We start from the raw sequence: 22549 nt of genomic DNA on the forward strand, positions 1-22549 counted from the left end.
CTGCGGTCCATGTGGGTCCCGCGCCTCCTCCTCTTGTGACGGTGGATGACCAACCTGAGTACGAGGTGGAGAAAATATTAGACTCACGCATTGTACAGAACTCGGTACAATATTTGGTGCATTGGAGAGGGTATGGCATTGAGGAGAGACAATGGGTCAATGGGTACCGGGGAGTCGCATACATGCGGACGAATTAAGGAAGGAGTTTCATGCCTTACATCCTGAGAAACCTGGTAGGAGCTGTCCGGAGTCCACTCCTCGGGGGGGGGGGGGGGTACTGTGAGGCATCGTGGGAAAGCAGCCGCCTCTACTCAGCGTGAGGCGGCTGCTTCCCTCAAGGGCATGGCGGAGCGCGGAGAAACCGCCGCGTCTGACGCGGCGGTTAGCGCGCATGGCCCTGAGACACCGCAGAGCGGTGCTGGTGTGGCTGGGACTCATAGTCCCTCTAGATTCAGAGTGACGCGCGTGCGCGCGGAGAGGCAGAGCCTATATGGCAGCCAGAAAAAGGTCAGCTGACCTGCTTGGTCAGCTGACGATTAGGCCTCTTCTCATTGGTCCAGCACTTAGGGAGGTGCTGGAGAGATGCCTGTGTATATATACTGCCGGCTGTTCAGTTGCTGGTTGTCTGGCGTTGCGATCACAACGTGGTAGCACTCAGACCTTAGTCAGATCCTAAAATGTGCCGGGACCAGCTGGAGCTGTAATCCTACACTTAGCTAGATTCTGTTGATAGCTTAAAGTACTAGTTTGATTGTGATTATCTGTTATGACCCTTTGCCTGCCTGACTGTCCTTCTGAACTCTAATCTTGTACCTTGCCGTTCTGATACTCTGTTGCCGAACCCCGGCTCGCCCTAAGACTCTGGATCTGCCTCCTGATTCTGTACCTCGATATTTCTGGTACCCTGTTGCCGAACCCTGCCTGTTTACTAGACTCCGCATCTGCCTTCTGAATCTGTACTTTATCTGTCTGTGTGTTTACGACCTGGCTTGTCCGACCTCGAGAACCGACCTTACTGTTAGAGGCGGTTCCCAGTCCTGTTAGTGACACCTCCTCTTGAGTGTCACTATCAAATAGTCCTTCCTACTCTCAGCCTGACTCCTCCCTCCTAGGAGAGTTCAGGCCTTCGGAAGGAATCCGTGCAGTACTCCTTGCTGCTTTGAGGCTTAGTCCTCTAAGTGTTACAGTTACACCAAACACTACACTCTACTCAGGTGTCCAGAGGTTAGCTAGAATATCAGATTATCGGTGATACTGCACATCATCTATAATCTGGTATATATCTGTATTCCCAGTGATACTGCAGATCACCGGTAATCAGATCCTCTCTGTGTTACACCGATCTTTACAGCCTTTTGGTCTTTGCAATGCATCTGCTGTCTTCCAAGATTTTGTAAATGACCTGTTCAGAAATGTGTTAGGAAAATTTGTTGTGATCTATTTAGATGACATTTTGAGTTATTTAAGTAACCTGTCGGAACAACGTCAACATGTAAAATGTGTTTTACAAATACTGAGGGAGAACTCTTTATTTGCTAAGTTGGAAAAATGTCTGTTTGAGGTTACCCAGGTACCTTTTCTAGGGTATATAATTTCAGACACTGGGTTATCCATGGATCAGAAGGAACTCTCAGCAGTTTTAGATTGGCCACAGCCCAAAGGTCTCAAGGCTATTCAGAGATTTTTGGGTTTTGCCAATTATTACCGCAAGTTCATCAGAAACTTCTCCACTGTGGTTGCTCCTATTCCTGATCTGACTAAGATGCTGTTCATTGGTCACCTCAGGCTTGCAAAGCATTCTCTGATTTAAAATCTGCATTTTGTTCTGCTCCCATTCTTACACATCCCAATGTGAAGTTACCATTCTTCGTTGAGGTTGATGCCTCTGAAGTTGGAGTGGGAGCAGTCCTGTCACAATTTTCAGGCTAGCCTGAATGATTGCACCCTTGTGAATTTTTTCTAAAAAATTTTCATCAGCTGAGCGTAACTATGACATAGGCAACAGGGAGTTACTAGCGGTAAAAATGGCCTTTGAAGGGTGGAGGCACTGGTTGGTGGGGGCACTACATCCTGTTACTGTGTATACAGATCACAAGAACTTGCAGTATATTGAGGGAGCTAAGAGACTCAATCCAAGACAGGCCCGCTGGGCCATGTTCTTTCATTGATTCAATTTCATTATTACGTATAAACCTGGGCCCAAAAATGTAAAAGCTGATGCTTTGTCCCGAAGTTTTGAAATGGAAACTTCTCCATCTGTAAACCCTGAAACCATTCTCCCTGCACGTTGTGTCCTGGCAGCACTCAACACTCAGGAAGCTCCTGACCTGAGTGTTTCATTGCAACCCTTTCAGCAGGATAGTCCCGCAGAGAAACCCCCCAATGTTGACTATGTACCATTGCATCTCCGCCTACAGACACTTCAGCAGTTTCATGAATCCAAGTCAGCTGGTCATCCAGGGGAGACAAAGACACTAGAGCTCTTGTCTCGTCACGTTTGGTGGCCTTCTTTAAACAAGGATTGTAAGGTTTTTGTGGCTGCTTGTACCAGGTGTGCCAGAAACAAGGTCTCTTGGGCTGCCCTTCGAGGTCATCTGATGCTGTTACCCATTCCATCCAAACGATGGACTCATTTATCCATGGATTTTATAGTGGATTTGCCTCCCTCGGGTGGAAAAAGGGTGATTTGGGTAATCATTGACCGCTTTAGTAAAATGGCACACTTCGTACCCCTGTCTGGATTACCGTCTGCTAAGGAGTAAGCAAAATTGTTTATCGTTCATGTGTTTCGGTTGCATGGAATACCTGAGAATATTGTGTCTGATCGGGGGGTCCAGTTTGTCTCCCGTTTTTGGCGTGCTTTCAGCTCCCTGTTGGGTTTCACTTTGTCTTTTTCATCAGGGTTTCATCCAGAGACCAATAGCCTAACTGAAAGAACTAACCAAACGTTAGAGCAATATCTCAGGTGTTTTGTTTCTGACTGTCAAGAGTCATGGTTGGAGTTTTTACCTTTTGCAGAATTTGCTGTTAATAATCTTCCTAGAGCTTCCACTAAAATGTCTCCATTCATGATTGTCTCTGGTCAGAACCCTCGGTTCACTTGTTTTCCAACGTCCTCTTCTCCTTTTCCAGAATTGGAGGAGTGGAATTCTCATTTTCAGCAAATCTGGGCCCAGGTTCAACAAAATTTGAATAATGCCGTGAACCGTCACAAATTATATGCGGACGCTAAATGGCTACCTGAATTTAAATTTACTCCTGGAGATCTTTTTTGGGTCTCTACTCGTAATATTCCCTTGCGTCAACCTTCAGCAAAATTAGGACAAAGATTTATTGGTCCATATCCCATTCAAGAGAAAATAAACAATGCCGTCTACAGGGTAATGTTGCCACCATCTATTAAGGGAGTTAAATCATTTCATGTTTCACTCTTAAAACCGGCAGCTAACATACTTACTTCTGTAGATCCTCCTCCTCCTGTTGAAATTGATGGGGAGACTGAGTATGAAGTCAAGAGAATTCTCGATTCTCAGAAGGTCCGTAATTCCTTACAATATTTGGTAGACTGGGAGGGATACGGTCCTGAGGAGAGATGCTGTATCCCTGCTCATCAGGTTCATGCAGATCAGTTGGTGCAAGAATTTCATTTAAAAAATCCTGATAGACCACTTAGTGAGTGTCCGGAGACCACTCCTCAGAGGGGGGTAATGTAACAAACTTACCTGATGACAGCGGGTCCTGCGATGTCCGTCATGGCGTCTCCAGCAGGACTCGCTCATCCGTGCGGGCTGCTACGCCATCCGCACCTGTCGGCGTCCCTCTGGCAGACAGTCAGGCCGCGCGCGCTGATCAGACAGAAGCACATGCGCGAGCCAGAGCGGCCTTTACAGGCCAAGGAGGTGGATCTAGGTGACGTCGGCAGCTGACGTCATCTGAGGGAGTGAAGGCAGGAAATTTCATCCAGGTATATAAGACCAGGAGCTTCAGTTGCTCACTGGCCTTGATACTAATCAGTTTGCTGGTTCTTGGCCTAGCTAGCTACCTTTGAGCTACATTATATATGGTGGTACTCACCATATATATGTACTCTAGTTAGTCAGTCGTTGTTGGTTTGAGTATTGATAGCTGTAATTGTAATTCATTCCTAATATCCTCCTGATATTATTGAATTAAACATCTATTGTATGATTTATCTGTGTACCAGAAAGAAAATGAGGCAGTGGAAAACCCCAGGCGCAATCAGGCCACCAACTTGCGGCTAGGCTGCTCCCGAATGCCACTAAAACGATATGAAAGAGAGAAGAGGGGCGCTCTAAGCCTTCAAGTCACAATGGATTGACCCACTTCCAGGACAGATCTCACCTATTTCCAATTTGGCCAGCACAGCGTACTCGGCCACGATTAGCGTGTGTCCCTCTCTGCCGAGCCGGGGAACGGGCTCTCCAGATCGGATGGGGCGGATGTGACGTCACTCTCCCGCGCGCTTCCTGAAAGGTAACTATAGAAACAAAGACGCATGTTCGCATCACAGTAACACTGCGGGCGGCGTCTATGTGTTAGGGGAAAAAGGTGGTCTGGTACAGAAAGCCACCATAAAAGCAAGTAGGACTATAATATTTTTATTAAAACTGACAACGCGTTTCATGGAGGATCAGCCTCCGCTTTTTCAAGACTTCTCTCTTATCTGTGTACCGACTTCTAGCCTGTTTTCTGACCTTGCCTCTGTTTTACCCTTCTGTACCGCAGTCATCTGATTAACGTTACCGACCCGGTCTGACCCCTGACCTTGCTACTGTCTGATCCTTGAAACACGACTGACATCTGATACCCGTTATTGACCCTGCTGTTTTTGACTACGATTAAGCCTGACGATTCTGTAACTCGAAAGATTACTTGTGCACAAGTAGTGACCGGTCTAAACCATAATACTGTTGTTGTATATTACCAGTGTCTGTTACCTCGTCACGCACCAGCGTGAAAAGATGTTAACGTTATGTCTGCTTTCATGAAAGCATGAAGTAGACGCACTGCAGATTTATCGCAGGAATTGTATCAGCTGTAACAAAGAAATGTTTTTCTTTAAAGTGAATCTGAAGCCAAAATAAACTTATGAGATAATGAATTATATGTGTACTACAGGTAAGAAATAGAATATTAGAAGCAAAGTAACAAGTCATACATTGTTTCCAGTACAGGACGAGTTAAACAACTTCAGTGGTTATCTATGAAAAAGAGCTTGTCTGAGCTCTCTGACCCAACTTGTGTCACAGACAGTCCTATTTTCTGAAGTGCTTATACATCAAAGAAACAGTGACAAACAACCTTAGATAAGGTTTCTACTGCAAGGAATGTCAAAGGAACATTAGCTCTGCAAACCATACTCTGTATTTGGTGAACAGGAATAAATGCTATATAACTGAACATAACAGCTCTTTTCTTTGCTACTAATGTTCTATTCATTATCTGTACTACACATACAATTCATTATATCATAAGTTGTTTTTTCGCTTCAGTGTCACTTTAAAAGGTTATTATACCGTTGCTTATCTTTAGAACAGAGAGGAAGGTCTGAGTTCAGGTCCACTTTAAATAGTAGTGTGATGACCCCCCCGCCAGGCAATGCAAATGACAGTCTAAAGGGGAACACAACCTCACATAGAGTAACAGACATGATGATGTAGTAAGAACAGGATAAGAGCATCTTCCATGAGGAAATAAGCTTAATTACAACCATAAAACTTTTTTTTTTTTTTTTTAAAGTAGCCAAGTTTATTGGAGAAGTAAGGCAAATACACATTAGTGAGAGAGAACAACAAAGTGTCAGATGATACATTAGAGGCCTGGAATAGGCACATCAGGATACATATAAACGTCAAGCACTTGGCCTACTTTTATATATATATATACTATAAAACAGCCATAAACATGAACAGTTGCCTTAGAGGATACAAAATAACCAGCAGTAATATGAAGGAGCTCGGACGTCAGCTGGAGATTAATAACAGTGATGGGTACTCAGTATAGGGGATATATTATAACTTAGTGTGTGGGGAATTTATCCAGGTAGAGCAGATTTGGTCACATTAGATTGGATACCTCTGCGGTGATATACTGCCTTGTGGAGGGGAAGCATCCGATTCACAGTACTGACCCACTCAGTGCACGATGGCGCTGTGGTAAGTCTCCAACACTTGGTGAGGAGTTAGCGAGCTATGTGAAGCGTCTCTATAGCAAATTGTATCAGGAATTTTCCAGTAAAGGATTGGGGAAATATATAAAGAAGGCACACCTCTGGGGCAGCCCATGTAGTCACTGAGGAAATAGATGACTTGTGCCCAATGGGCTTGATTCACTAAACCGTGATAACTCATATCACACCTTATCAAAGATATCACACCTTATCAACGTTAACACACCTTATCAGAGTAGCATAGCGAGCACTTAAAACCCGCAGGGGCTCAGGGCAGGAGGAGTGCCATTGCCAATTAGCAGGCATAAGTTCGTAGCACTCACTATGCTACTCTGATAAGGCATGTTAACTTTGATAAGGTGTGATATTTGAGTTATCACGGTTTAGTGAATCAAGCCAAATGTGATAACCTGAGAACAGGTCCACTTTATGTGTAAAAAGCATTTGGGGCAGTTAAGCTGCAAGCCAGAACCTTCTGTCATGCTGCTCCTACATTATGGAACTCCTTACCTCAGCAGTTCAGGACAGCTCCATCTCTGGATGTGTTTAAATTCAGACTGAAAACTCACCTGTTCAGTTTGGCAATTGCAGAAATATAATTTTATGCTCAGTGTTAATACTTCATCTCACTACCAATTACTGAATCTGAGAGAGCCTAAGCGCTTTGAGTCTTATGGGAGAAAAGGAGCTATAAAAAAAGGTATTGTTATTGTTACATTTGGATAGGGGTACCGGAGTAAGGGAGGCTCGGTGTATAGCGTATAAGTACAGCAGTCGATCAGGTGTGTGGGGAGCAGCCTTAGTCAGTCGTTCCAGTCTGAGGGTATCACCTACATCCCTCACATAGACCGTCCGGCAGGAGGCAGCACAGGGGCTGGCTGAGGGTAGCATTATCATATTACACAGAGCTGAAATAAGCTGCTTAGATGGTGGACCCCGAATAGGAGTCATATTTGTAGGGAAGTTCTCACACTGGGTATACATCGCATGTCTGAGCTGCAGATATGCAGAAGACGGTGTGGTGCAGGTCAAATTCAGATGCTTGATGCACAAAAGATTTAATTAGTTCACCACTAATGGGTTTTTCCTTTATGGACCAGAGCAATTTTCACAGTTCAGCGATCCACCCTTTCATTCACCAATAACTTTATCACTACTTTTCGCAACAAAATGATATATATCTTGTTTTTTTGCCACCAATTAGGCTATTTTTGGGTGGTACGCTTTGCTAAAAAATTATTTTATTCTAAATGCATTTTAATGAGAATAAGAAGAAAAAACTGGAGAAAAAATCATGGTTTCTCAGTTTTCAACCATTAGAGTTTTAAAATAATATATGCCACTGTAATTAAAACCCATGTATTTTATTTGCCCATTTGTCCCGCTTATTACACCATTTAAATTATGTCCCTATCAGAATATACTACAACAAAATTTTATTTGGAAAAAAAGGTGTATTTTTCTAGTTTTGCGTCTGTCACTAATTACAAGCCCTTATTTACAAAAATAACAGTAATAAACCCTCATGACATACATATTAAAACAGTCGAGTCCCTAAGGTAACTATTTTTTTTGTAAATGTTATTTTTTATTTTTATAAAAGTGCTTTATTTTTGTAACTATGGAAAGGGAGGTAAGGTGTTAATTCATGGGGTATTTTATGCATCTTTATTTATTGGGATGTATGTAGGTGTAATTTTACTATTTGGCCACAATTTTACCAATTTTACCATTTGGCCACTACAGCCCCCCCCCCCCCCCCCCCATTTAAACCTCCTATGTACTGAATACACGTGGTACAGAAGTAATGCCTGTATGCTCTACTTTCACTTTTGTCAATGACCGCCAGCATCAATGAGATCACTGACCACAGGCATTTTGATCGGTGAATGGGAACTGTGCTCCCGTTCACTGATCAGTGTACTAAGGGGCGGCAACGAGAATGCATGCACAAGCACGCTGAGCAGGCGATCCTGGCGAGGTAAGTATATTTACACCCCTGAGAGTTACATGAAGTCCTGAGGGGATAAATATACTGCTCCCGGGATAAAACCAGAAAACAAATTTAAATCCCATTTAGATTTCAGTCCTTCAGGGAATCAAGTGCTCATCTGGAAAAGTAGTAGTAAGTAGTAATGGCAGAATAGTTCCCTGGAAAAACAGTTCACGGTCAACTTCTGTCGCTCGCTTGTATTTAATGCGAGCTTCCCTGTCAAAAGTTTGCGTTCGCATTTAACCCTAGAATAAATGGCTGCCGTGTTTAATTGCAAAGCCCCTGGACGTGCGAGAAACACCACATTTTCAGGGTATGTAAAGGAGAACAAGAGGAACATTTTTCAGAAAGTGCTCTAGATGCCAGAATGGGTTGGTGTCTTAGGTGTGGGGGGCCGGGAGGATAGGGGGAGTGAGCGATGCAGCGTCGGGTGGGAGGGGCTCTCAGCTATACTAAGTACAGCTGAGGGAAGTGTGGGGGAGCGGCGTGTGTGGCGGCAGTCAGCAGAGATCTTCAAGGTAACGGGAGGATATTGGTGTAGAAACATTTATTTAAGGTAAGTATTTATTATTAATTTAGAACATTAAAATACTTTAGGCCTCGTCCCCATTCGGTGCGTTCAGAAATGTGTAAAAGCGCAGGATAAAACCACTTGCGTTGGTGCGAGTTTCAGTGCGCTTTTTTAAAGCATGTTTTGCTTATTGCAGCAGATGTCAAAAAAGGGGGTCCCCTTCCAGATGCCACCATGATGGCCCCAATTCCTCCTGGGGTACTGGAGGTGAGGAAGAGCCCATGGATTGGACAAGGGCACCGGGTGAGGCTTAGCCGCCCCTCTCCTCCAGAACCCCCCTATACCATGGACCATGCGGGCTGGCATAGCTCAGGGTGCGAAGCCACATGCGGCCGGGGCTCTGCATTCTGGTTATCTCAGCCTGCATGGGGGACAAGGGGTTAAAGAGGCTAAATTTGCATAAATTGGGAGGCGATGATTCTATATAGATTCGTAGTGGTGTGCCACTTCACCAATTCAAAACCACAATTAAGTACAGATTGTTGTATTTAAAAATGGGTTAAAGAGGCTCGAGAGGGGGGACCCCAAGTCATTTCTTTTTCATTTCCCAAATTCTGAACAAAATTTTTTAATGGTCCAAAAAATAGGTAAAGTTGCGAGAGATCCTTATCCAGCCATATTGCGGATGTATAGCGATCCCCGGCCAAAGCGCTGCCACATTTCCACAGGGTTTCCCGGTGGTCAGTACTCACTGCGTAATCACCACCAGGAAACCCTGTCATGATGTCACTGCTCTTTCTTTTCATATATGTAAATTTACATTACTGATAGGTTTATACATCATCTGTAATTTAACCACATTAACATATATACTTTTTTTCCTTTCGAAACTTTAAAACCTACTTTCTCCAAAACTACAAGGTCTTTTATTCCTATTCTCCCCACTGTTCTCCTGAACATACCCCGACTACTGGGTGTTTCTAGGATGTATGAGGGCTTTGCTATTAACTGCTAACCACTTTCCCACACTCTGACCATGAACTTTAACCACTTGAGTACCAGAGGTTTATACCCCCCAGTGACCAGGCCATATTCTACAATTCGGCAGTTCACAACTTTAACGGTTTATTGCTCTGTCCAAATGAATGAAATTTATTGCTCACCCGAATTAATTTTACCTCTTTTTCTTCTCACTAATAGTGCTTTCTTTTGGTAGTATTTGATTGCTGCTGCGATTTGTATTTGTTTTTAATTAATAAAAAAACATAAATTTTTTTAAAACCCCTATTTTTAAAAGATGGGTGGTGACCATGGTGGCCATTTTGAATCCAACTTTTGTTTTTTCAATAGAAAGAGGGTCATGTGAGACATCAATCTTATTGGGAATTTCACAAGAAAAACAATGGTGTGTTTGGATTTAATGTAACTTTATTCTTTCATGAGTTATTTACAAGTTTCTGACCACTTGTAAAATGTGTTCAATGTGCTGCCCATTGTGTTGGATTGTCAATGCAACCCTCTTCTCCCACTCCTCACACACCGATAGTAACACCGCAGGAGAAATGCTAGCACAGGCTGCCAGTATCCGTACCCTCTTCTCCCACTCCTCACACACTGATAGCAACACAGCAGGAGAAATGCTAGCACAGGCTTCCAGTATCTGTACCCTCTTCTCCCACTCCTCACACACTGATAGCAACACCGCAGGAGAAATACTAGCACAGGCTTCCAGTATCCATACCCTCTCCTGCCACTCCTCACACACTGATAGTAACACCGCAGGAGAAATGCTAGCACAGTCTTCCAGTATCCATACCCTCTTCTCCCACTCCTCACACACTGATAGTAACACCGCAAGAGAAATGCTAGCACAGGCTTCCAGTATCCGTACCCTCTTCTCCCACTCCTCACACACTGATAGCAACACCGCAGGAGAAATGCTAGCACAGTCTTCCAGTATCCATACCCTCTTCTCCCACTCCTCACACACTGATAGTAACACCGCAAGAGAAATGCCAGCACAGGCTTCCAGTATCCGTACCCTCTTCTCCCACTCCTCACACACTGATAGCAACACCGCAGGAGAAATGCTAGCACAGTCTTCCAGTATCCGTACCCTCTTCTCCCACACTGATAGCAACACCGCAGGAGAAATGCTCGCACAGTCTTCCAGTATCCATACCCTATTCTCCCACTCCTCACACACTGATAGTAACACCGCAGGAGAAATGCTAGCACAGGCTTCCAGTATCCATACCCTCTTCTCCCACTCCTCACACACTGATAGTAACATCGCAGGAGAAATGCTAGCACAGGCTTCCAGTATCCGTACCCTCTTCTCCCACTCCTCACACACTGATAGCAACACAGCAGGAGAAATGCTAGCACAGGCTTCCAGTATCCATAGATTCAGGTGCTGCACATCTCATATCTTCACAGCATAGACAATTGCCTTCAGATGACCCCAAAGATAAAAGTCTAAGGGGGTCAGATCAGGAGACCTTGGGGGCCATTCAACTGGCCCACAACGACCAATCCACTTTCCAGGAAACTGTTCATCTACAGTGTTCTCCCCAGGCTCTTTTAGCCGGGTGCTCCACCTGGCTAGTTTAAGTGACCACCTGGCTGTCATTGGCTCATCTTCTCCTTTGCTGTAAGCAGAGAAGCGCCTGCCCTGCATTCTGTCATCTCACTCCACTCGGCTACTTTTTCATGCCACCCGGCTGGAAAAAATTTCTGGGGAGAACACTGATCTAGGAATGCTCAGACCTGACACCCATAATGTGGTGGTGCACCATCTTGCTGGAAAAACTCAGGGAATGTGCCAGCTTCAGTGCATAAAGAGGGAAACACATCATCATGTAGCAATTTCACATATCCAGTGGCCTTGAGGTTTCCATTGATAAAAAATGGCCCCAATATCTTTGTACCCCATATACCACACCATACCATCAATTTTTTTGTTCCAACAGTCTTGGAGGGATCTATCCAATGTGTGTTAGTGTCAGACCAATAGCGGTGGTTTTGTTTATTAACTTCACCATTCACATAAAAGTTTGCCTCATCACTGAACAAAATCTTCTGTGTAAACTGAGGGTCCTGTTCCAGTTTTTGTTTTGCAATCTAAAGTGTGTCTGCCCGCCTCTGGGATGAATGAGTTATAATGGGGAATCCAGTCTGGGCTAGAGGTCCATCACTCCTCCTCAATTGTCCAAAGCAAGAAACGTGCCCAATTAGGACTTGACCCTCCACAGATGTATATCCAATGTTTATTGCATGTCAGTAGCAGTAGTACAAAAGCATGACAAACAGCATGACGTTTCGGGGGGAGGCCCTTTCTCAAATGCTGAAGCTCCCTTCATTTCATTCCAACATATAAAGACAATTAGACAACACGCCCCCATCAATTACAAGGGGGCAGGGACACAAATCTTGAAGTTACTTAACCCTTACTAGGGAAAAGAGCAGCAACAGGTGTTCACAAAAAGCATCTAAGGCTGAAATTCTTGTTCAACCTGCCTGGTGACTGAGTTCCCAGCCTGTCCATCCAATAAGCCTCACGTCTCAGAAGGGTATGCCTGTGATCCCTCCTTTCCTGAAACTGCACCACCTCTAATACCTAATCTGTGTCACTCTGTATCTCAGTTCTATGAAGTGACGTGCCAAGGGGGATTCCATTTTCGTCTGGGTTTCTCCTTTTACTTTTGGTGGATTTTGTATGTTACTTTTACGCTCATTGAGCCTCGTCTATATATCCCGAGTGGTTTGGCCAACATACGCCAGACCACACGGGCATTTGATGAGATACACCACCCCCTTGGTATCACATGTGGCAAAGTGTTTAAGCGGGATGGGAACCCCTGAACTAGGATGATGTACTTCAGGACCTTTAATTATGCTGTTACAATGTTGGCAGTTTAAACATGGGTATGTCTCAACTTTTCCGGGGCCTAGAAACATCTGTGTCTTACCTCTTGTATGGCCTACATCAGCCCGTACAAAGTGATCCCTCAAAGACTTACCCCGTCTAATTGTTGTCTAATTTTCCTTATATGCTGGAATGAAATGAAGGGAGCTTCAGCATTTGAGAAAGGGCCTCCGCCTGAAACGTCATGCTGTTTGTCATGCTTTTGCCGAAGGGATGTTTGATTAATGCCACTCTCCAGTGACATGCAGCGAGTGCTACGCTGTGGGCTCTTGCTGAATGAAGCTAGGACAGCCACTGATGTTTCTTCACTAGTGACAGATTTCATGTGTCCACATTTCAAACATCCAACACTGAACCAGTTTCACGAAACTTAGCAAGCAGTTTGCTATCTGTAGCATGGGAGATGGGTGGTCTCCTAGGGTGTCTTACATTGAAATCTGCTGCAATGACCCAGTTACTGCGTTCACCAGACATCAACACAATTTCTATCCGCTCCTCACGTGTTAACCTCGGCGACAGGTCAATGGCTACAAACTTGTAAATAACTCATGAAAGAATAAAGTTACGTTAAAACCAAGCACACCATTGTTTTTCTTGTGAAATCCCCAATAGGTTTGATGTGTCACATGACCCTCTTCCTATTGAAAAAAACAAAAGTTGGATTCAAAATGGCCGCCATGGTCACCACCCATCTTGAAAAGTTTCCCCCCTCACATATACTAATGTGCCACAAACAGGAAGTTAATATCACCAACCATTCCCATTTTATTATGGTGTATCCATATAAATGGCCCACCCTGTATTTTTGAGCCACTCTCTGGGTTTTGCCACACTTTTTTTTTAAAGAAATTGTGGCTGCAGAGATGCCATGAAAGTTGTAAAAGTTCACCTGCCTATTAAAGGCTATGGGGCTCGGTCAGTTTTTCAAGGAAAAATATGATCCTCGGCCATCACTACCAGTAAGTTTTTAGGAGGCATCTCTGAAGATCTCCTCGGACTGAGCGTTTCACCCGCTCTACTCCCTGGAAAGCAAATGTGTTCATATCCTGCATGGCAATTCCTGAAACTCTTAGCAACCACTGAAGTATTGTCTGTGGCCCACTGCAGGCCCCTAAAATGCTCAGAAATTCTGAGCCGTAGGGGGCACCCCGTGCACCCCACATGCTGCATACGGCAGGATATACAAGATATGACTCATGATACTTCCTCATTAGCATAGAATAAAGCACCAAGTTTATTCAAATAAGCCTGAAGGGAAAAAGTACCCCAATGAGTACATATCTGAGTATCCCCGTACCTCTCCCCCCCCCCCCCACCAATCCAATGCTGGGACCCCCAAACCTTCCCAACAAGCACCTGTGGAAGGGTGTGTCTATCCATGCTCCTGTCCATGAACAAGTGTATTAGCACAGAGTAGATGCAAGATGCCTTTTGCCTTTGCAGTTCCACAGAGCTGTACAAATTCGACTTTTTATCTGCCTAGCCGAGTCATTCTGTGCTACAAAGCAAGCACAAGGCATCCTGTGCAGTGTGCCCGCCTGCATGGATGGGAGCCTGGCTGTGACCTTACAGAGGGTGCAAGCACATGGCATCTCGCACAGTGTGCCTGCCTGCATGGATGGGAGCCCGGCTGTGACCTTCCAGAGGGTACAAGCACATGGCATCCCGCACAGTGTGCCTGCCTGCATGGATGGGAGCTCAGCTGTGACCTTCCAGAGGGTACAAGCACAAGGCATCCCGCACAGTGTGCCCGCCTGCATGGAAGGGAGCCCGGCTGTGACCTTCCAGAGGATGCAAGCACAAGGCATCCCGCGCAGTGTGCCCGCCTGCATGGATGATAGCCCGGCTGTGACCTTCCAGAGGGTGCAAGCACAAGGTATCCCGCGCAGTGTGCCTGCCTCCCTACATGGATGGGAGCCTAGCTGTGACCTTCCAGAGAGTGAAAGCACAAGGCATCCTGCACAGTGTGCCCGCCTGCATAGACGGGAGCCCGGCTGTGACATTCCAGAGGGTGCAAGCACAAGGAACTCCGCGCAGCGTGCCCGCCTGCAAGGATGATAGCCTGGCTGTAACCTTCCAGAGGATGCAAGCACAAGGCTTCCCACGCAGTGTGCCTGCCTGCATGGATGGGAGCCCAGCTGTGACCTTCCAGAGGTTGCAAGCACAAGGCATCCCGTGCAGTGTGCCTACCTGCATGGATGGGAGTCTGGCTGTGACCTTCCAGAGGGTGCAAGCACAAGGCATCCCGCGCAGTGTGCCTACCTGCATGGATGGGAGCCCGGCTGTGACCTTCCAGAGGGTGCAAGCACAAGGCATCCCGCGCAGTGTGCCTGCCTGCATGGATGGGAGCCCAGCTGTGACCTTCCAGAGGGTGCAAGCACAAGGCATCCCGCGCAGTGTGCCTGCCTGCATGGATGGGAGCCCAGCTGTGACCTTCCAGAGGGTGCAAGCACAAGGCATCCTGCGCAGTGTGCCTCCCTGCATGGATGGGAGCCCGGCTGTGACCTTCCAGAGGGTGCAAGCACAAGGCATCCCGCGCAGTTTGCCTGCCTGCATGGATGGGAGCCCGGCTGTGACCTTCCAGAGGGTGCAAGCACAAGGCATTCCACGCAGTGTGCCTGCCTGCATGGATGGGAGCCCAGCTGTGACCTTCCAGAGGGTGCAAGCACAAGGCATCCCGCGCAGTGTGCCTGCCTGCATGGATGGGAGCCCGGCTGTGACCTTCCAGAGGGTGCAAGCACAAGGCATCCCACGCAGTTTGCCTGCCTGCATGGATGGGAGCCCGGCTGTGACCTTCCAGAGGGTGCAAGCACAAGGCATCCCGCGCAGTTTGCCTGCCTGCATAGACGGGAGCCCGGCTGTGACCTTCCAGAGGGTGCAGCGCTGGCTCGATTGTCGGGAAAAGGATGTGGGGAGATTGTGGAGGATCCAGAGGGGTATGGATCTGACTTTGACTTTACTTTTAATTACAGATTTACTTGAACACTTGCAATGTAATAAATAGAAGATGAACACAACCAATTACTAATTAGGCTTAGTACTATATGGAGCCATGTTTATCCCATCATCCCACCTCAGCTCAGGGACTTGCTTTACAAACCAATGCGCTGAGTAGCATGAAAGAGCCCCGGGATCTGTATAATATGCTGCCAGGTGCGTCTAGCAAGAAATATAAGAAACATTCGGAAAATAACACTGACAACCAATACATTTCCCACACTCAGTGCAGTAATAGAGCTTCTCACCAGTGATGAGAGAGGGATAAGCGGAACTGAACAAGCCTGTTATTGGCTCTTACTTATCTGTGTGAGATTTCTCATGTCTGAGAAGAGTTGATTTCCGTCCAAAACATTTCCCACACTCAGCACATGAATAGGGCTTCTCTCCAGTGTGAGATCTCTCATGACTGAGAAGCTGTGATTTATAGGCAAAACATTTCCCACACTCAGCACATGAATAGGGCTGCTCTCCAGTGTGAGATCTCGCATGACTGAGGAGCTGTGATTTATAGGCAAAACATTTCCCACACTCAGCACATGAATAGGGCTTCTCACCAGTGTGAGATCTCTCATGTATGAGAAGAGCTGATTTCCGTACAAAACATTTCCCACACTCAACACATGAATAGGGCTTTTCTCCAGTGTGAGTTCTTTCATGTCTGACAACATGTGATTTCCGTACAAAACATTTCCCACACTCGGCACATGAATAGGGCTTCACACCAGTGTGCAATCTTTTATGACAGACAAGGTCTGATTTCTGAAAAAAACATTTCCCACACTCAGCACATGAATAGGGCTTCTCACCAGTGTGAGTTCTCTCATGCATGACAAGATGTGATTTCCGTACAAAACATTTCCCACACTCAGCACATGAATAGGGCTTCTCTCCAGTGTGATATCTCTCATGCATGACAAGATGTGATTTCCGTACAAAACATTTCCCACACTCAGCACATGAATAGGGCTTCACACCAGTGTGAGATCTTTCATGTCTGACAAGGTGTGATTTCCGTACAAAACATTTCCCACACTCAGCACATGAAAAGGGCTTCTCACCAGTTTGAGATCTTTCATGTCTGACAAGGTGTGATTTCCGCACAAAACATTTCCCACACTCAGCACATGAATATGGCTTCTCACCAGTGTGACTTCTCTTGTGTATGCCAAGACTTGATTTTTTTACAAACCATTTCCCACGTGTGGAACAGGAATGAGACGCTCCAGCAGACTGAGAGCTGTGCTGGGTATGAGGTCCCTCAGGGTCAGATAGGTGGTGAGAGGGGTTGGAGGGAATATTTGGGGTAACCAGGATATCTGCAGGAGACTCTTGTCCAGTGACATCATCATCCGTTGTACAGTCTGTGGATACAGAGAGTCGAGTCTCTGAGAGGTTCCTGATGCCGGGACTATGCGCTGCAAATAGAGAAACATCATCACTTCCTGTTAGATAATTCTGAGGGGAGGAACAATTATCATTAGGGATGGTCAGTGAGCTGCTGATAATTCCAAGTTGAGGCAAAGTTTGTGCAGACTGGAAATGGACCAGATGCAGCAGCTGCATAACTTTGCATAAAATTAGCATACAGTTTGCACCATCTCAGCGTTATTGGCATGCCAATGACCATCACAAGTTATCAGCCTGACTGAGAACTGCAGAAGGTGGAGCTCATTACAGGCGGCCAATCACATGACTCCAACTTTGGCTTGCATGAAAATGTTATGTAGCTGGGAGTTCAGCCAATCTAATGCATTTCCTGACCAATCTGATTATCTGCATACAATCTGCATGACATTTGCATACACGTCAGAGGTATTTGCATGTCACTGACCCCTCCCACACCTAAAGCATTGGCCATACATTGAGCAGCAGTGAATGTAGAGCTTGATGAGACAGTGGAAGCAATGTGTTACTCCTGTGACAACAGACCTATATGTACTTATAGCAAGAGATCTGTGTTATGTTTGTAGAGCAATGTGGTGTCACTTCCACATTCTCATCACCGCTGTGTCCTCGTGTCACTCATATGCCCCGTGTAATGTACATGTTTCTCTCTCTTATTCCCAATTAAGCAAATAAGGAAACTGTGACTGGGGATGGTCTGACATTTCCATCAGGACGCCGATTTCCAAAACGTAAATGCAACAATAGGCATAATTCACAAAGGATTTTCACCTGTTTTCCTGTTTCCACCTCGTCTATGTTACATTTTTAGGCTTCCAAAGAGCAAAAATATAATATAATTAAGGTAAGAAAAATAATATTGAAATGAAGTTCATCAGAAACAACTTACTTTGAGTGATTATTTTGCTTGTAAATGTGCTGAAAGGTTATTTTTATAAATGAGGTGATAAGTCATGTATGAGAAGTTTTGTGAATAGAGCCCAATGTCAGAATGCCGCATTACAGCAACTCGGAAATGTCAGCCAATCACTGAGCTCAGAAGCATCGGACCAATCAGAGAATGCAGAATATTTCTGTGGCAATGGGAACCCCGCGGGATGCCTCCGCACTCTCTGATTGGTCCAAAACTACAGAGAATTTCCCAGTCCTGTGATTGGACTAAAATTTCCCAAAATGACTGTGGAAAATGGAACACCACGGTCATTTCAGGCCAATCAGTGTACTGCGGATTGCATGCGGAAATGTGCAAGTTATGCGTACATCCACAATTAAAGCTTACATTAAATATAGCAGCATTAACCGGCCAATCAGGATTCTCTACCAATCCGGGCCAATTATAGGCCCTAGCAACCAGATCCTAGCTACCTATCACAGGCTATCCCTCCCCTCTTGTATATAAGAGAGGTGAGACTGTCCGCCATTTTGTGGGTTCACTGAGCAGGATATTGAGGGAGACAGTGCGCTGCATTGTGCTGCAGAGAATCAGTTGTGTGTGGATTGAGTTGTGTGACAGAATCTGGTGAGTTGAGAGATAGTGAGTGAGTTAGAAGTGAGTAGACAGATTGTAGTGAGAGACACTAGCGAGAGAGGAGGAGTTTGCTGAAGTTAGTGTGATAGAGTAGTAAGTCAGATGTGAGTGTAGTCTAGTGACAGTGAGAGATGGTTTGCTGTAGTGCGACAGAGAGAGCAGAGGCAGATTGTAGTGTAGTGCAGGGCAGGATTTGTACTGTCACCAGCCGCCCCCTGACCAACAGCATCTTCTCCAACACCCCTTCCCCTTCAGTATAGGTAGGCAGAAAATTGCCCCCCCCCCCTTTCAGTATATGTAGCCAAATGCTCTCCCTGCCCCAATGCAATAAATGTAGCCAGACGCCCTTGCAGCATAGGTAGCCAGATGCCACCCCTCTCCCGCCCCGCTGTATAGGTAGCCGGATGCTCCTCCCCACTTGCAGTATCGATAACCAGATGCTTCCGCCCTCCTTGTAGTATAGATGACACACTAGCCGAATGGTTACCAGGGTAAAAATATCAGACACTATGTCTAAAAAGACAAACCCTATAGGTATAAATAGGAGGTTAAATAGACTCCAAAATAAAAACACCAAGTGGTGCTAAAAAATGGGTCACCCTGCGGTGCGGGGCCCAAACGGTGTGTACCCTATTAGCGTAGCAGGGGCACAATCATGCCAATATAGAGGGTCTTTGCTGATCCCCCCCGTTAAAAGAAAGCGGGGTGTAGCTATCTCATAGATGGCTGGTGCTTACACACTGGATATCGCAGTGCAGGATATGGGATATCACCCCTGGCCAACTGTGCATCAATAGTGGCCAGCGGGGTACCCAGAGTACTGCCGGCACTGCCAATCCCAGAGTGGGGCAGTAATGGAGGGTAGAAAGTGCACAGTGCTATACAAATGTGAATCACCCTAATATGAACATATTTCACCCTAACAGGCTTCCTCAGAAGGTGCTATACAATATATACAATGCTATACACAATATATACAAATAACCCCCAATCACAGCCCCAGTAGCTTAAGTCAAAGCTGGCCACTATTGATGCACAGTTGGCCAGGGGTGATATCCCATATCCTGCACTGCGATATCCAGTGTGTAAGCACCAGCCATCTATGAGATAGCTACACCCCGCTTTCTTTTAACGGGGGGGATCAGCAAAGACCCTCTATATTGGCATGATTGCGCCCCTGCTACGCTAATAGGGTACACACCGTTTGGGCCCCGCACCGCAGGGTGACCCATTTTTTAGCACCACTTGGTGTTTTTATTTTGGAGTCTATTTAACCTCCTATTTATACCTATAGGGTTTGTCTTTTTAGACATAGTGTCTGTAGTATAGATGGTCAGATGTTGCCCCCCCCCCCCCCTTCCCTGGTGAGCACAGCTGAGTGCTCACCAAAATTAGTCACTTGGAGCACCCAGCTAAGGGGCCTAGGGAGAACACTTCCCCCTCAGATCTCCTTGTAGAACAGGCCAGATGTTTTCCCCTCCCCTTTTAGTATACAGTGAATGGCCAGATGTTTCCCCCTCCCCCTTGTAGTATACAGTGGATGGGCAGATGTTTCCCCCTCCCCTTGTAGTATACAGTGGATGGGCAGATGTTTCCCCCTCCCCCTTGTAGTATACAGTGGATGGGCAGATGCTTCCTCCCTCCTTGTAGTCAGAGCCGGTTCAAGACTTTTTGCAGCTTGAGGTAAACTTGTGCGGATGCGCCTTCCCCTGATTTGGAATGATCGCACAGCACTCAAAAATGTTCACCCTCAGTATAGGTAGGTAGGTAGCCAGGAATAGGTGCCCCCTGTGTAGGGCAGCCAGGTATAGTTGCCCCCATATATGTAGCCAGTATAGTTTCCCCAGTACAAGTAGCCAGTATCGTTGCCCCTAGTATAGGTAGCCGATATTGTTGCCCCCTGTATAGGTAGCCAGTATAGTTTCCCCAGTATAGGTAGATAGTATATTTCAGTGTTCTCCCCAGAGCCTTTTACCCGGGAGGGCCGCCCAGCTGATCTTCCTGAGAGCCCGGGTAAAATTATCCACGTTCTGTGTGGCTCATTAGTGAGCAGCGGCGTCTGTGTCATTACAGCCAGCAGCTGTCAGTCAGGGAGGCTATCTCCGCCCTCCTCCTCAGCTCCCAGCAGTTGTGTGGATGGGCGGGGAATGCAGGTGACGTCACACGCAGCTCAGAAGATAGGAGAGGAAGCATGGCTCAGTTCTTTGTGGAATATCCAGCCAGACACTCTCCTCCTCCTCCTCTCGTTGTATTCGTACCACTGCCAGCTGCTGCATGTTTGTGTGAATGTGAGTCTCACTGGCTTCTGCTAATGGAGGAGGGGGGCATTAAACTCAGCACCCACCAGCTAGAACTTTACGCAGCTTGACCCTTTGACCCCCATGATTATCCAGTCCTGCCACTGCTTTCCCTGGCCCTGATTGATGAGTGAGTGTCACTGGTGTGAGGGAGCTGCAGCTTGAGGGAGAGAGAGGAGAGTGAGCCAGTGTACAGATGGTCACAGACTCACCCAGGGCAATGGCAGACAGAGGCACAGAGTGATTAGTGAGAGACTCCCTGTCCACTTGACAACCACATAGCTCACAATATCCAGTGTGACTGACAGTGTCACATTACAACCAGCAGCCAGGTTCAATCTGCAGATTTGAAAATGAAACTACCAAGATTTTTTTCCCCCATGTTTCCTATGTACATGGGTGGTGTAAGGGGTGATATCTAGGGCCATAGCATGATATTGAGAAGCTGCCTGCTTATCAATATCATGCTATGGCCCGGAAATCCTCTTTTCCACACTAGGACCACCAATGTATATAGGAAAAAACGCTAGTTTAATTGTCAAATCAGCAGAAGGGTAGTCAGAACTTTAAAGGACACAAAAACCATTAAAAGAAATTGGCCAGCTACTTACCCGGGGCTTCTTCCAGCCCCTAAAGTTGTTCTTGTCCCTTGCAGTCATTCCATGCTGCTTTGTTCCTCTGCTGTCCCCCTCTGAACGCTGCATGTGCGGCCACTTGCCACTCTCCTCCTCCATCACATTCCCGTGACCAGTAGCATTCTGCACTTGCATGGTAACTAAAAATTGATACTGCACATAGGCAGTGCATTCCCGGCCACAGGAGCACAATCGAGGAGGTGCGCAGCTAAGGAACAGAGCAGTGTAGAATGGCGGTGAAGGAGCAGGAGGACTTTAGGGGGCTAGAGGCCCCAGGTAAGTAACTGGCCATCTTTTTCTTCAGTTTAGTATCCCTTTAAAATATACCAGTAGATGGAGCCTAGCCTGTCACTTGGGGTGGAGGGTGAGATACCCCACCTGGTAGCGCCCAGCGTGTCCATACCCACCTGGCTACTTTTTCATACCGCCCGGCTGAAAATCTTCTGGGGAGAACACTGTATTTGCCCCCAGTAAAGGTAAGTAGTATATTTGCCCCCAGTATAGGTAGTATAGTTGCCCCAGTATAGGTAGTTAGTATAGTTGCCCCATATAGGTAGCTAGTATAGTTGCCACTAGTATAGGTAGTATAGTTGCCCCAGTATAGGTAGCTAGTATAGTTGCCCCATATAGATAGCTAGTATAGTTGCCCCTGTATAGGTAGTTAGCATAGTCGCCCCCAGTATAGGTAGCTAGTATAGTCGCCCCCAGTATAAAGTAGTTAGTATAGTCGCCCCCAGTATAGGTAGCTAGTATAATCATCCCCACTATAGGTAGTTAGTATAGTTTCCCCCAGTATAAGTAGTTAGTATAGTTGCCCCAGTATAGGTAGCTAGTATAGTTGCCCTCAGTATAAGTAGTTAGTATAGTTGCCCCAGTATAGGTAGCTAGTATAGTTGCCCGAGTATAGGTAGCTAGTATAGTTGCCCTCAGTATAAGTAGTTAGTATAGTTGCCCCAGTATAGGTAGCTAGTATACTTGCCCGAGTATAGGTAGCTAGTATAGTTGCCCCAGTATAGGTAGTTATAATAGTTGCCCCCCAGTACAGGTAGTTATTATAGTTGCC

The 22549-nt window shown here is 46.1% G+C and overlaps 1 pseudogene; it reads right to left on the reverse strand.

The window, feature by feature from the left end:
- LOC137524107 (zinc finger protein 850-like) overlaps window positions 1-22549 on the reverse strand; it is a 197625-nt pseudogene that overhangs the window by 143353 nt on the left and 31723 nt on the right.

The sequence above is a fragment of the Hyperolius riggenbachi genome, chromosome 7 (genome assembly GCF_040937935.1).
Source record: "Hyperolius riggenbachi isolate aHypRig1 chromosome 7, aHypRig1.pri, whole genome shotgun sequence".
Taxonomy (NCBI): domain Eukaryota; kingdom Metazoa; phylum Chordata; class Amphibia; order Anura; family Hyperoliidae; genus Hyperolius; species Hyperolius riggenbachi.